Raw genomic sequence first — 16806 nt, 5'->3', positions numbered from 1 at the left:
ACTCACTCAAGCATGAGCTGCAGTACTTAGCTATTCAGCAACGGTTTAAATGTGCACTGAATGTGTTTGAATTTTGTCATGTTCCTAAGGTTGTGCTCCTAAATTCACACCCTATGTCTTGAATAAACTGGAGATACCTGGAGAGTGTTTTTAGTGTAAAATCAGTGCAATTGAGCCTATTTTTTCTAATTAGTATTTACTCCATCCACTTTGCTTTGTCCAGCAGTAAGACCTATGCTCAACTTCAGACATGTTGGCATCTGGTTTTACTACTAATGAAGTAGTGCCTATTTTTATTTCTTGTTCTTGGATTTCTTTAATTGATTGATACATACCGGTTGGTCTCCATTCTCATTTCCATAGAAGTAAAGGAAAGAATGGGTAGCTCAGAGATACTGGTCAGTGTCATACACACATGTATCTATGCCCTGTTGCCTAAATCCATTATTGCTTTACCCTAGCAGAGTAATATGTTTCTGTTTGACTGCACAAGCAAAGCGATCTGATGCGATTGCTATTAAATGCCTCCTTACATTTCTCAGTACAATCCATCACCAAATGAATTCCAGCTGCGGTCAAACAATCTGAAGTGAGCACATCTGAAAGCAATGAACTGTGCAGAACCACTGATACAATACAAACCTGGAAACCCCTGAAACTTCCTTGAGAGATGGATTCATGAAATTGATGAAACAGCTATGTTCAACATCATTTGTCTTAGAGCTGGCATCCTCATCAGTTGAAATAATTTTTGGTTTCATTTATTCTGCTCTTTTTGCTATGTGTGATTCCAAGGGTAGCACTTTTTTTTTTCTTTTTTCTTTTTTTTTTTTTTCTTCCTTTTGCACTATTCATTGATAGTAAGAAGAAAAAAGATAGACAGGAATGCGTTGCCTTCTGAAGACTGTTGTGTTTCAGATGCTGACAAGCTGACAACTATACTCTTTATTGTTTTGTTAGTAATACCAAAATTAGATGAAATAGGAAACGCCAGAAGAGGTTACTGAAAACCTAGAAGAAATGTAATTTTGTTTTTCTGCTTTTTTTTCCCCTTCAGATTCTTCTTCCTTTTAATGGGACACAACAGTGTATTACATCAAGATGTATCACAGTGACTTAGCAGAAAGATAAGTTAAATAAATCCCCACCCTTATTGTAAAATGGTTTTATCTCTCCTTTTCTACAGTCATAAAAGTAAATCATCTCTCAACAGACACAGCACTGGCTTCAGAGATCTGGTACAGGGCAAATACTTTGCTTGGCAATATTTAAAACCATGGGTGAGCTCCTTGGCTGCAGTGTGTTGGCAGAATTGTTCTTCCTAGGAATTAATGAAATGCTTGGTGTACTGAGAGATCTGACCGTAGTGATTATATTGATCTGCAGTTGAAATATAGAGTATGCTGTAGGATGAGGAATATTTAGGGCTATACGATGCATTAGGAATTTTCCTGTTATCTGCTCTATTGGTCATCGTGCCTATCAGACATGGAAGAAAGAGTTGGTCTCTGAATTTAGCAATTTCTGCACTTCAATAGAGTCACAGGGAAGGCAGATGCCCCTACACACCATCAGCTGTTTGTATTAGAAATGCAGAGTGAAGTTTTCATTGCTTAAAGGGGAAGAGCTGGTGTTTAAATTCAAAATAAATCAGAAATATTAATGTGTTCAAGAAATGAGTTTAATGATGTATTTTAAAACTATTAAATTAATGTTTCTCATTAGTGGCACAGCCTAATCACTCTTTGCAAGCAGGAGGAAGAAAGTAAAGTAATATCATAAGAGATCAAATAGTGGTTCAAAATTAATTAATTCAGCGTTATATAAATCAGGTAGCTTCAATAAAAATCCTAGCCGAGTATTCAGTTCTTATGGGCAAAATAAAAAATAAAAAATGCCTTAATTAGTGCTTTTTCATTCAATCCAGCTGACCTATTTATTTTTAATTGAGCTGCAGGGTGCTAAGCATTTGGTGAAAGTGATAATTGCAGTTGTGAACTTTTTGACGTTTCCCTTTGGACGCAGTAGCTTGTTTTCTGCAGAATACCTTGGAATAGTGGAGAAAATTGGTACCTTGCTGTGCTGAGAGTTGCTGTTTTGTTTCTTCTCTGAATGCTGACCTGCTTTGTGTTATGTAAATATCCTGTGTCTTGTTACCACATCTTTGTTTTGAATATATGAAGATTTACTTTGAAGGACATGCAAATTACCTATGAAAAAACAATGGCGGATGGATACTATAATAATAATAATAATACAATAGATGTTATGATTAAGTTAGCTTTAATAAATTGGAAATTTAAGAAAATGGAATGAGTGACAACTTTTTAAATGTGTTATTACTTCTACATTTTATTCATGCCTATCTACCATCTTTGCATTGATCTCGCTTGTGTTCTTAAACAAGTTGTTCTGAAAGGGTTTCATTCCTAATAGCTAAAAGGGGGAGGAAAACCCACTCAGAGAGAGTGAAGAAGGAACCCAGGTCATTTCATGAATCTCATTCTTTCATGAACCTGTCCTTGTGATAGGTTGATGGTTGAATTAGATGATCTTAGCGATTTTTCCAACCTTAATGATTCTATGATTTTATGACATGCACTGAACTGTGTCATCATGGCCAATGATGTGAACTGGAGCTGAATTAACTGGTGCTGCTGTTAAACTGGTGCTTCCAGTTGTCACATTTTGTTTCTGGACATTCTGATTTTACTGAATTTTCCATAAATAGTCCTCAGAAATCATTCCAGCCTTGCAGCCTCTAATGTATTTCTCCAAGAGTAGGCTCTTCTCAAGCTTTTGTGTGAAGAATTAAAGCTAATCTGAAGCCTTGAGCATTAGCATCATTTTTGCAGTTCTTCGGTGCAGTTGTGAAATCAGCTTTGTTAAAGCCCAGATAAGGTTTATACAGTCCCAGTGGTGGCTTTTAATGAAGATAAGTGAGGTTCCTAAGCCTCGTGTCAATTCTGATTGCCGGGAAGGAAGGGTAGAATATCCTGAGCCTGCCCAACTTCTACAGTGTTAAGTATGTGCTTAGCTGTGAGTGTGCAAGGAGTCAGTTTGAATTATTCCCTTGATTTAAAGGCTCAGCATTGTATGAAATGGAACCAATAGATCTAGTTCATTGTGCAAAAGGTATTTACTGCTGGACCATGAATGTGATTCCATCTGGCTGACAAGTGTAGGCTCATACACATACAAACAGCTTCTGCGGGTAGAATGACCTGCAGTGGGATGAATAAAGACCACAAACAATCTTGAATTGGAATTTGGGATTCTGCCTGGTTATTTCTGCCTCCTGTTCTGGCTGCTGTGGGTTATACTGATCTAGTGGGTGGCAACAAGCCCCTGGCAGGGGATTGGAACTAGATGATCATGAAGGTCCTTTCCAACCCAAGCCCTTCTGTGATTCCATACTAACTGATGCAGTGAAAAGAAATAGTAGATAAGGCCACAATCTGAAAATCTTCAACCTCATGTTAGGGTTTAAAGTTGTATCTGAGCACCTTAGTATCCATTACCAGTACAAAATATTCAAAATAATGGACCAGGATCTCTCAGTGTAACAAGGGAGAGGTTTCTTGTTAAATGCAGTTATTTTTTTGTCTTCTAATTCATTGACATCATATTTTTCAATCTTTGGCCAGTGTCTTAAAGTATTTTATAACTGAACAAAATTATATTCTCATATCCCATATCTCATATTCCAACAGAACAGTCTTGAATGTAACTTCCAAATGGTAAAAACCACAAGAGATGGCAACAACAGGGGAGAAGATTATCTTTCCTGAATATGCAGAGCAACCCCATTGGTTATGGCAGTTTATGTGCACAAACGTTGTCGACCAAGCGTACAAAATGAACCAAATGAAAGCACCAGTTTTAGTCAATCACAGATTTAATATCAAAAGGTCAAGCACACCTAGAGCAGCAACGTAGCTTCCCCAGTACACCTATGTCTCAGTTTCAGTTGAGAGAAGGAAGATTAATCCTCGGCCTTCTCACACCAAATGAATTTGCAATAGAGAACTTCATTATTTTTCGATTGTAGAGATGGATGTGAACCCAAATACTGCTATAACTGTTTTATACTTCCAGAATCACATCTGAGATTGAAAAGCAACCCAAGCCTTCCAAAACTCAACACTATCAACCTGGCTCAACATGGCTCCAAAGTTATAGAGAAAGTCTGTCTTAGTTTGGGTGCCCAGACTTTGCTTTTATGCCTCTCCACTGTTTATAATGCTTGGCAAGCAGAGGATGAAGTGACCTTTTCCCACAGGAAATAAAAACAGATTGAGGAATTGAGGTGGAGGCAGCTTGCATTACGTGATCCTACAGACTGGGACTGCACCTTTAGAATGGATGGAGTTGATCAAAGTCTTCATCATTGTGACACTGTGGTCTGAGTTCTCATCTTATGACACACTAAAAGCTGGGCTTCCTCTGCACAAGATTCTTCTACATTAAGGTCCTTACAGTTTGCTTTACAAGGCCAATATAAATTACTTAAGATATGGATTCAGTTTTCAAAGGCTCCCCTGCTTTGAGTATCCATTTCAGTAATCCACTGCAGGATTTTTGTTGGGCTTCTTGTGGTCTGATTGCAAAGCTCTCTTGAACTTAATTTAATTCTTTTTTTTCTATCATTTTAAATTAAAAAGAGCAGATAATTGTATCCTACGTGAACAAGTCTACAGGATAAGTTACATCTATGTATTTGGCAAGATTTATTTTTGTGAAGCCCTTAAATTCCCTTTTTTAGTCCTTTTCATGATACAGGTGTCTCCTACCAAAATATCCAAATATACTTTCAGGGTTGATATATTTTTATTTCCAAACACCCCTGGGAAATCCGGGGCTGTGCAAACCACATGGGTCACAGAGATATGTGTTTTTGCTTTTCCAAAAGTGTGTTAAGTCCATGGGAATTAACAAATTCCCAAATTTCTTCCCGCAAGGCTTGCTCAGTGACACTTCAGGGGTTTGGGGAGAGTTGGGGGGGGGGTCTGGTTTCTCAGGATTCCACCCTTAAATCCAAGGCCAGTATCCCAGGCTTGTGAGGCTGTATCTGTTGCAAGACTGTTTCAGAAAACATGGCAATTTCCTTTTTTTTTTTTTTTCTTTCTACACACATTTCTAATTTAAATAAAAGGAGTAAATTATCCAAGAATGAAATGCTGATAGTTCCTTGTGAAAGCTTAAAAGAATATTGCCTCTGTTATTTCTCCTGTGTAATTTCTGTATTTCTGGAATTTCTGCAAATTTCTTTCATTCTCTTCTGCTGAGGGATTTCTTACAAAGATTCAGCCTTAGCAGTGCGTTATTTATGATGCTCTAAGGGCATCTTGTTGTGGGCAACTCTTTCTAAAACAATCATGCAAATAAATTGAAACCTCTGGTTGCGAAGTCTCTGTGCTGGAGGGTTGTTATAACGGATCATAAAAACCTCATTTCCAAAGCACTCCTCCTGATCGCGCAAATAAACAGGGGGGCAGTTTAGCTAACACTTCTTTTGACAAGTTTGCTCTCTATCCAGAGCTGCAATTACCAACAAAAGAAAGATGACGTGGCTGTGGGACTTGAAGCATAGCTCCAGTTTGACACCCGGTCAGCTCAGCTTGGCTCTGCCACACAGAACAACACTTTCTCACTCTGAGCTTAATTACAGTCTGTGACCAGGCTTGTTATCCAGGGAATTCTAATAAATGGCTTTTGAAGGGTTGGGATATAGTTTCAGTGTGTTAATAAAGAGCTAATCACCTGTTTAGGATTAGTGATTAAAGAAAGTGAATTAAACTAAATACAACCCTTTTATTCCAGAATAGCTGCCTCTGTGTGGTTATTAAAGATTATCTCTTTCTCTTTAAATTCACGCTCTACTATAACCTTGAATTAACTTTCAAGTGTAGATAGGCTTGTAGGTTATGCTGGTTTCTATCTGGGGTGAGTGGAGGAAAGCGAATGAGATCTATTCCATGGGGATGAGGAATTGCCACTCATACAGTCTTCTGGTAATGGTTTCCATAATGGAGGGAGTCTGGAGCCTGGTCACAGGATTGGGAATGCTGGGAGGAAATCCCTCTGGCTGTACTGTAGGTATAACAGCTCCACAATGGCTGAAAAACAAATCTGTGTTTCTTGTGCTACGCTGAAGCTCCTATTGGTGCAGATTTGCCAGATACATTAGGATATGTCATTATATCAGATAAAGATCTATCAGATAAAGAACTGTACCAATATACAATCTGCTCAGTCCAGGCACACTGATGGATTAATGCTGATGAATATCAAAACTGCACACGATGCACCCCAAAGGCTGGCAGAATATGACTCGTGTCTCTCATAACCTATTATCAGCCTCTCTCTCCCCTTCCAAACTAAGAAATGAATTGCATTTCATTTCTAGCAACCACATATTATTTGACATCAAACAACATGCCAGATCTTTAATAACATAATTAGAGGGTATGCAAAATATCAATCACTGTCTAACTCAATTTGATTACACACCTACTGCTTTCAGTGATAGACCTCGGCCATGGGGGCCCACCTGGAGGCGGTTAAGTAAAAGTCAAGCTTAATTTGATTGCTATTCAAAAGGAAAGTAAATCACAGTAGATACTAGGATTTAGTGTTTCCAGCACTAGAATTCAACATAAAGCAGAACGTGGACACGAATCCAGCAGTCTTTTGTCTGTGAGTGCAGGCACAAGTTGGAACAGGCAGAATACATTTTTTGCATACAGATGCAGAGGGCAATTTGACTCAAGTGGCACCATGAAATCAACTGATGCCCTCTGGTTCTGTACAGTATTGTGCATATCCCATTGCTTTGTTGACTGGGGGGAATCAAGAGCTGAAGGTCTGTGCACTGTAGTGAGGGACAAAATTTTAGGATCCATCTGCTAAGAAAGTGATGAGAGGAAACAGTTCTGCCTGATTAGCCTTTCTAATTAGACCTCCCCCCCTCCTCCCCTGTTGTTTTTTTTTTTGTAACCTAGCATTACAACACCTCTAAGCAGTTCTGGTGTTGGTTGGTAAGATGCTTACACTCTCATAGAACCATAGAATGGGTTGGGTTGCAAGGGACCTCACAGATCATCTAGATCCATCTCCTTCTGCCATGAGAAGGATTGCTGACTGCTAAATCAAGCACCAGATCATGTTGCCCAGCATCCTATCCAGCCTGGCCTTGAACACTCTGTGGGATGGGACACCCACACCTCTCTGGGCAGAAGTGCCAGCATCTTACTGCCCTCTCAGTGAAAACTCAAATCTCCCCTCTCTCCCATAGTTTATGACCATTTCTTCTTGTCCTATTAGAAACTACTCATGTAAAAAGTTGACCTCCCTCCTGTTTATAATCTCCCTTTAAATATTGGAAGGTCACAATGAAATCTTCCTGCAGCCTTCTCATCTCCAAACTGAACAATCCTATCTCTCTCAGTCTGTCTCCATAGGAGAAGTGCTCCAGCCCTCTGGGCATCCTCATGGCCCTCCTTTCTGCATCCCTTCTGTTCTGGAGTCCCCAAAGCTTCATGCAGTACCCCAGATGTGGCCTCACAAGGGCAGGGCAGAGCTGTCAACCCCCTACTGTCAACCCTCTGTTGCTGCAGCCCAGGATGCTTGACCATCCAAGCCCCAAGAGCACACTGCTGCATCATGTCCCAATTTTTATCCACCAGAACACCCAGGTCCTTCTTTGCAGAGCTGCTCAGGTTCTTCTCCCACTCTGCACTCATATCTGGGATTGCTCCACCTCAATCCCTTGCACTTGACCTTGTCAAGCCTCATTAGATTCTCATGTGCCCACTTCTTTGAGCCTGTCCAGACCCCTCTGGATGGCATCCCTCCCTTCTATTGGGTCAACTGCACTGTTGAGCTTGGTGTCATCAGCAAACTGCTGAGGGAGCACTCAATCCAACAGTCTATGTCATCGATAAAGATGTTAAAGAGTACCAGTCCCAAGATGGACTTCTGAGCAACACAGGAAAGTATTTCTGAGCATCAGCAGCTTCTGTGCAGCTCTCAGCAAAGTGTGAGATGGGATAAGATGGGAGAGAGCATGAGGAAAGAGATGGAGATGACCTGAGAGTATAAAGGTTGATTGATTTAGCCTGGGCCCCGAACTAATCAGGCGAAGGCAGGAAAATTATATTAAATTCATTAGTGCAATTTGCTAGTCCTGGAGTGAAGGCAGCTTTTCTACATTACCTTCAGGTCTTGTAAATCCCTGTGCAAAGTATCCTGAGAATAACAGGCAAAAGGTCCGTTGTAAATACGTCTCTTTTGACGATGTGTAAAGATCTGCGAGGGAAAAACACTGCCTTGGTGATCTTGTAAACATTTCCTTTTGGCCTTAGGGAGCAAGCACACAGACAAGTTGCAAATTGTGAAACCATCGGCACAAAAAAGTACACCTACAAATGGGCCATAATCATCCTGGAGGAACCTCTGTGCTAAAAGCTTGTGTCAGGGTGAGTCCATCCTATTATTCTTTCCTTTCTTTGCCTCAATATTTACAGGTCAGCAGGTGTCATTGCAGACACGGCTCTGGTGCTCCTGTTTGCTTTTTCCCAGTTAACTGTGCAACCCAGCCAGCCAGCCACAAACCACTGGGTAAATACATAGAGTCACTGGTGAGATTTTTAATGGAACAGTTTACTTGATTTCCATTTGTGTGTGGGTCTGCTGCAGGTTCAGAACACCTCAAATAATAACACAGTTTCTGGAAAGGCTCTTTTGTTCACTCTGCTGCTTTTGGGCTGCCTCCGTGCCCTGTGCTGACCCGGAGTCAAGTGCACCGTGGCAATATTTGCAAGTGCATGTTTTTAATTTTCTCTAGAGTTTAAATTTCATGAGGCAGATATATGTTGGCTAAAGGTCCTTTTGTAATGGCTGAAAAGATCAGGTGAATTCTAAAATATCAGGCAGTTATAACCTCATTGTTGCTTTAATTAATCCAAATTTTAATGTCGGAATGACTTCTTTGTTAATACATTAAAGATGTTTAGTGCTATTAATTGATATGTAACTGGGTAGCACTGAATTTATTATGTGGTTTAAAATACCAACTGGTGTGTTAAAGCTATTTCTGCTTTACAGTTCCATTAAATGCCAGCTATAATTTGCTGGAAACTGACTGTTGATTAAGTTACCCACCAGTGTGGGCTCAATATCTATCAGTGGGTATTTATTATAAAATGGATATGAAATATCTTGTTTGGGATTCTCAGAAATGTGAAGGCTCTGAGCTGAGGATGAGAAATGAAGGAGTTGGGAAGTGGCTTGGTGTGTGTCACCCAACAACCATCATACATCCAACATACTGTTTACATGGACAAAAAAAAAAAAAAAGCAATCCATCCAAAAAGACTTCATTTCTTATTTGATAACAGATCACGCTTATCAGATGGTCCATTTGCTAAACTGACAAGAGTTTACTGCATATTAAAACAGATACACTTAGTAGTTGGCAGCCCTGTCTGCTTCAGGAGGATGGAACTAGGTGATCTTTGAGATCCTGTCCAACCCAACCCATTCTATGATTCTATGACTCTGTGCATTGTCTATGTTACTGAATGTAGAATAAAGTACAATACCATCTGAATCAAACATGTTGACTAATGAAGTAAATTTTCAGCAAATCAGCTTTGGAAGTAGTTTACCTGTTTCCTAGATCATCTTGCCCACATCCAAATGAATTCATGAATCGCATGCCTGTGGATCTACCTGTTCATAGCTTAGCTCTGCTTGAACTCTCATTGTGACCTTCTCATGAGGAATTAGCACTTCTGTTGAATTAGGGCCCAGAAAATCCAGTCTTTTGGCCCTTATTGTACTAGAAGTTGTACCAAAAAGCATATGCATGGCTAAGATGTTGGCTCTTCAGTCCTCTCTTTAGTTAGACATGGGGATGTTGGCAGCAGCAGATGCCTTCTACTTTCCACTCAAGTTCTGTCATGGCCTGCTGATCCACTTCAAGCACTCGTCTGGCTGATATATGAATAACAAGGTAATCAATGTGCTTTAAAATTAGTTCTACAAGAAGAAAGGATTGTTCTTAACCTGAATCTAGTATTGTTCTGACTGCCTTTTGAACTCACAAGCAGTTGTATCTGCCCACATGGAAGGCTAGGATAGGAGGGAGTAGAATGACTGGAAGTGGTTGGGGTCAGATGGGGATCTCAATCAGCTGTGGCTCCTTCTGTAAAATTAAGGGAATTATCCTTCTGCTCTCTCTGCTTTTGATTGTCTTGACTATTTAAAAGCAATTTTTTCAGGGAAACATTTAGAACACTTGACAGAACCTTATGCTACATGAAGAACAATAATTCTCAAATACTTTCCTGTTTCCTAGGCTGTACTGTAAACTGGGATTTGCATATATATATATATATATAACCTTTAAGTAAATGATTTCCTTCTTGGGCATTTGCTATGGGGAATTTGCTCAGGGTAGTCTAAGCAGCAGGTTTATAGTGGCAAAAATCCATTTAGAGTGTGGAAAGAAGTGTGAACATTTTTAGAAAGTGTGCTTGTATAACTTTAATTAATTCCGTTAATGGATGCTGCACCAGAGACAAGTGCTCAATGTGTTAATTTGTGTCCAGAGACATATGAAGAAGTGATCGTTGCTCCAGAGAATTTACAGTCAAGGCAGCTAGAGGAAAAAAGTAGTTTTATCCTTTTTATCCAGATGGGAGACAGAAATAAAATGGCTTGTTTAGAATCATAAAACATTTCATAAAAGCATTCATAAAAACAGTGAAATCACCTTCTTTCTATCTCTAGAAATCTCTTTTTTTTTTTTTTTTTGTTCTTATTGAGATTTGTTTTGGCTTTGGAGGCAAGGATGTTATTTGGATGAGGAACAACATGGTTGCTAAAATTCATCCTTCCCATAGCTAACCTTTGCAGAAATGAGCTACAATATCTTGTTGCTTTGGATCTTTGCTTTGCATCAGGGTCATCACTGGTGTAGTCCTGTTGGAGGCAAAGTGATCTTGAGTCTTTGGTTGAGCTTTTGGGAAGGATTTTGAGGAGATTCATAGCCCTGCACATCAGAAATGTTACATTCTCTTTACTTGCTTAGGCCTTACACAATTTATGGACCACATCATTGCTCTTATTCCAAGGTGCCACAGCCATCAGAAAGGAACGTGAGGAGCTGTTAGAGGTGCACTAAGCCAATGAACCATTACTGCAGCATGGGACACCTCTGCTGATGTGATGGTATTCATGAAAGAACCAAAGCACAAAGAAAGGGACTCTAATAAATATCTGAACTTCAGAAGGCATAATATCACAGCAGGTCATTTTTCTAAATTATTTAAGCACAGTGTTTGCTATGCACTCCTACCATTTCTCAGGTGAGGATTTATTACCTTTTAATTCATTTAAATATCTAAAATTTATTTGATTTGGGAGGGGAAGGCAGACAGGAAGGCAAGAAAAATGGCTTTTCTCCCTTTATGGGAAATCTAAGTAATGGTATTGGTATTCACTTTCAGCCAGAGGACTCGAGTGAGATGTCTGCAGATCATTTATTGTGAGGGTCTTTGGCATAACAAAGACTCTGGTGTGAAAATATTCCGTTCTGGAACAGGAACTGGAATAATACTTCTGCATTTCATCTGATGACTGCCAGAGTGCAGACGAATTTCTAAACTCTTTTAAGAATTTTTTTGGTGAAGTCACAGAAATTTTGAACTTGGAGTGGGTTAATTAAACCACACTGTAATTCTCATGTGGATTCAGAGTAGCCTTGGGTCATTTTATCATACTGCATTTATGAAAAATATTAAAATGAACACATAGTCATCATGGGGATTTAACACAGCTTAATAAATCCATTTGGGGACTTTGTGCAGATTAATTTTATTGTGCTCTTTTGTGAGGATAAATTTTTAAAGATGAGGAGCAAAAATTTCAAAAAGCAAGTTTCAGATTAAAAAAAAAAAGCTTAATTTTTTTTTTTTTTTTAACTTTAGTATATTAACGGGATGGTTTACAACCCTAGGAAACATTACCTTGTGCAAAATTTAGCCAGTTAATCTGCCCGTTATTTATCAAGCAGGATGGTAAGGCTAAAATATATTCTGCAGAGGATAACTTATTCAACCGAGCTTAATCCTCCCCATCTATCATCAAATGATTTTATATTTGCATAAATTTTTTCCATTATTTGACCAGCTTTTACAGTGCTGGAAACGCAATGCTTGGGCCGCTAAGCCTCTTTTCCTCTGTGCTGCTACAAACTGGCTTTGCTGCTTGCAGTGTTTTGTGCCAAGTGAGGGTTTTTTTTTTTGCAGTGATTTAGCCACTGTTTGCTTCAAAGCACCATCAGCCCAACTCATTGCTTTGCAGCAGATTTTGCTGGGGGGTGCGATAGCATTTGCTCACCTGGAAAGTAACTTTTCAGAACTAGAGAGCTAGGTTACCAGAAGGAATTAGGGAAGATCCCTTCCCAATGAAGTTCAAGGGGGTGTGAATTAATCCATGGTTGATACATTATGATTGCAGCAGCATATTTATAGCTGAATGGGAAATTTGATATGTCATCCTACTATTGTTCCCCAATCCACACTGCAAACAGCTGGAAGATCTCTGCCAGCCACATGTTGATTTGCATCTCTCCTGCATTCAGGGAATGCTCTGCATGGAACCAATTGGTGCTTTCTGAGCTGGAAGTAAGTAGGGAAAGGAGGTGGCTGTTCATCACTTCTGGGTGTTGCTTCATGACTCTCTCCAATGCCCATGATGAGATTCACTGAAAGGATAAAAGGACACTTAAAAGTTTAGAGGTAAACATTCCCAGTTTTTCCTCTCCACTTCTCTCTTTCATTAAGGTGGGGAAATTGCTCCAGTGAGAGGTTTCTCCTTTTCTGGAGCACTAAGGAATAAAAATGACTCAGTCTATTTGCACATGTCCACTTTGAAATATTGTGTCTGTTCAGCTATTTACAGCTAATATGGATCTCTGCTCTCTGAAGCAAGCAAGCCCAAGAGCAAGCTAGGGAAGCTGCCCTACAAGATGAGTGCTGCCATTCCTTCTGATAAAAGCAGGCCAAGCTTCAGATGCAGACAGTTTCTCATTCACCTGGGAGTTACTCAGACAAGTCACATCAGACTTAGAAGGGAATTGGGATCACTCAGCTCTTCCCTGAATAAGTTCAGTTCCAGTCTTCCCATTGACTTCACTAGGAGCTGAGACTGTTTGGTATTGCAGTTGAGATTTTTGAGGTTAATAATGTGAACCCTAAAGAAAAAGGCCCTGTAGAGGATACCTTTCACTGCCTTATCTTCTGTCTTGATGGGTAAATTTGAACAGTCGGGCATCTTTTCCCCAGAGTTGATGGCAATTGGCCAGTCTTACTGTCTACCCCTTTCAGAGCTTCCAGGTTTTCAGCCAACAAATGCTTTGCATTTATTTCTGAAAACCGTGCTCTTGTGTTGTGCAAAACCCTTCCTCCATAGGATGGTGTATTCATCATGAAAACATCGTTCTGTGATTCAGCTGTGAATTTGTCACATACTGTTTGATCTCTGATTGCCTACACATGCACAGTGATGCGATGAGAGCAATGAAAACAGGGAGAAAATTGAATCTGGAAAAGTCCTCATGTTGCAACGAGCTTGTATGTCCAACAGTGGCATCTATCAAAATATGGTCTTGTCATCCTCGAAGTTAAATCATATAATAATTTCAGCTTGCTAATATTTCCACTGTAATTCCTCTAATAAATAATATGGTGGTTTAAAAACTATTTTAGGATATCAAGTAGGAGCTTGATATCTCACTGCTGAGCCTACTATTCCTGCAGTTCCTCGGGGGTGAGAGAGCATTAGTGTTGGTGTCACCAGAGAGGAAAAAAGTGGTAGGAAGGTCTCTGAAGTCTGAAATCTCTTCTCAAGTTTACCAGTGCCTTGGGAACTGGAGTGAAGCCAGCATAGGTACTGCTACAGTGGTGTTTAAATGAAAGGCTTCTTGTTTTATCTCTAATAAGCAATGGTGGAATGCGTTTGAGAGAAAGCAGTGCTGATTTCAAAGCTGTGATTTAGGATCCCAATTAATGGTTGAATTTATGCTGCAGGAGGGTATTGCAGATACAGTGCTTTGTTTGCAGGAAGCAAAGAGCATCAATGAGTGTTTTGATTGTTGTTTTTTTTCCTCCAGAAAGGGTGTATATTCCTGACTAAGCTGAGGTGATTCATTATGCTGAAGGAAAGCTGTGGATTTTGCAGGGGGACACAATATCCTCTGTGCTTTTGAAGAGAACTTGCTTGAGTTATACACCTGCTGCTTCTTTCTTAAAACTGCTGGGATTAAAGGCTAACAGTGATTCTTCTGGTTTCTCATCTGAACATTTTCTATTGAGTTCACTTACAATCAGAGTGTGTTCCACCCAGCCCTTCAGTGAATGCCTAGGGCAAATCAGTGCTGATTTTCCAGCACTAATATTATTCAGAAACAGTCTGTCTGGGAAGCAACACTGGGAAAACAAAGGTGACAGGCAGAGTAAACACTAGTGCAGATAAGTGGTCATTGGGGCCATTGGGTTTGACTTGATGAATGCCATCACTACAAGGACATGATAAAGCACCTAAAAGACGGGATGTGTAAGACTCCCTAATCTCTAGTTTCATATAATTGCACCATGACAAATGGAGGCATTAGGCTTGATAAGGTTTTAATAAAAATGCAAATACAGGAATCCTGCACTGGAAATGCACAGGCACTGAGTATGAGCCAGAAGTAAGTTGTTAGAAGTAAAATAAATTGTTTGTTTCATCTGTGATGATGATGAATATGAGTATACTGGAGACTTGAGCTGCACCCAATGATCCTTCCAACTTGGAATATTTTATGATTCGCTGATAATAGACACACACGTGTGTGTGTGTGTGTGTGTGTGTGTCTAAGGATGCACATACAAACATTTTCTCCCAATGTTTTTTGTCTAGACCTCATGCTGAACTGTGGCAGCAACAGCTCACTAGTGTGATCATCATTACTACTGTAAACCATGTTTTGATTTCTCCTTTTGGTTCATATTGTCAATGTGACCAATAGCTTCGACTGCACTAAATAATCTTTATGTTCCAAGTTGCCAGGTCAGCACTGATGTTCCTTATCCCATTTGCTCTGAGTATCCCATGTTATCCAGTTACAGGCGACAAGTGAATCTCTGTATAGAGAAATATGATGAGAGAATAGAAGTCATGCTGCAAAGCTATCAACAGATTAGTACTTGTAAGACCCAGATGAGAATTTGGCATGCAGAGAAGACATTTATTCTCATGGGAGGAGGACAGTACTTCTGCAGTAGTACGAATTTCTGCAGTGTAATTAGTAGACGATCTCTGTCCTAAAGGACTTGGTCCTGTTAATGATGAGGGTACAGCATCCCATTGCTAGAGGTCACAATACAAGAACCTCAATTAATAGGAAAAATAAATGTTTACTGCTGTTGTTTATATTTATTTGCCAAATGTTATGAAACAGAACTTGGTAAGAGCCTGCTAAGATGATGTCAAGTTGTAAATGATTAAGGCGAGTGGTGTAATCAAGGGTCTGGAAGGCATTATGCATATTAAAGAGAATTAAAAAGCTTATAAAGCCAAAGCAACTCCATCAATAAATCATTAAATGCTTAAGACTATTCTGTAGGTGAAAAAAAAAACCCACATTGTGGAATTCCCCACGGAGATGATTTTATTACTGTGTGATTAAAATGAATCTTTTTGCTTCACAATGCAGACTAAGATAATGCAGCGCAAAAGGCTGATAATTAGCACAGACCATCTGGAGGAAGGTAAGGCTCCTTTTAATAAGAGGCTGGAACCAATTGTAAAATAGCAGGAATTTCACTTCAAGTAGTGAAACACTGAAGTGAGCAACAGGAGAAATTGAATTAATTTAATGATGCAAGCCCTTCCTTAGCAGGGAGTGATATATGTGATGTCTTGTTCCTAAGAATGCATTTTTAATGGAGTAGCGAGTACTCAGAGTTCTCTTTCACAACACAACAGGGTATTTTCTTCTTATTTTTGTTTATATCAAGATTCAGGATAGGCTAAGGTAACAAATGAAGCTTGTTTTGTAATGGCCCCAGGTTTATGTATTTCCATATTCTACTTAGTTATTGGAGAAACCTTGATTTGTTAGAGTTTATTTGCTTTAGATTATTAGTCTTGCATCTCTTCTCTCGCCTTCCCCTACCTGAGGCTGTCCTAATGTTACCACTTCCAAAGATTACAACGTAAAGCAGCAAAATAAAGTAATGTGAGTGTTTAATGGAGTGCCATTTTATTAAGTTCTCTTGCCTTTTGAAATCTAAAGTTTACAAGTCCACAATGGCTAATCTTAGAGAGAAACAAACATTTTGTTCTTAAATGAGGTTGTTGATTTTAAATGTCTGGCTAAGATAATTCATGGGCTGCCATTTCCGAAAGGAGGCGTATGGCTTGTGCTCTTTTATAGCACTTCAAGGTAGGAACCCAAAGGCATTTGAAAACCCATCTGACTTTTATTATACAACAGCAATCAATCTTTATTGTCTTAGGTCTTGGAATGGAAGCTACTGTGAATATTTACAATGTCCTTTTGGGAACACTAATGAGCAGAGAGACGGGCCTCTTTTACAAGTGATGGAGTTGGAGTTATCAGAGTTCAGTATCTGCAGTTTTGCTTTGAGACCAGTCTAATAAACTTTGGAAGTAGTGACTCTTACATTACTGAGAGTTGAAAGAAGTTCTACCTGAATCTGCTCCCCGGAAAGCACAGGGATGGTTGTGTTC

The sequence above is a fragment of the Meleagris gallopavo genome, chromosome 24, assembly GCF_905368555.1.
Source record: "Meleagris gallopavo chromosome 24, MGAL_WU_HG_1.1, whole genome shotgun sequence".
Taxonomy (NCBI): domain Eukaryota; kingdom Metazoa; phylum Chordata; class Aves; order Galliformes; family Phasianidae; genus Meleagris; species Meleagris gallopavo.
Note: the sequence above shows the minus strand (reverse complement) of the source record.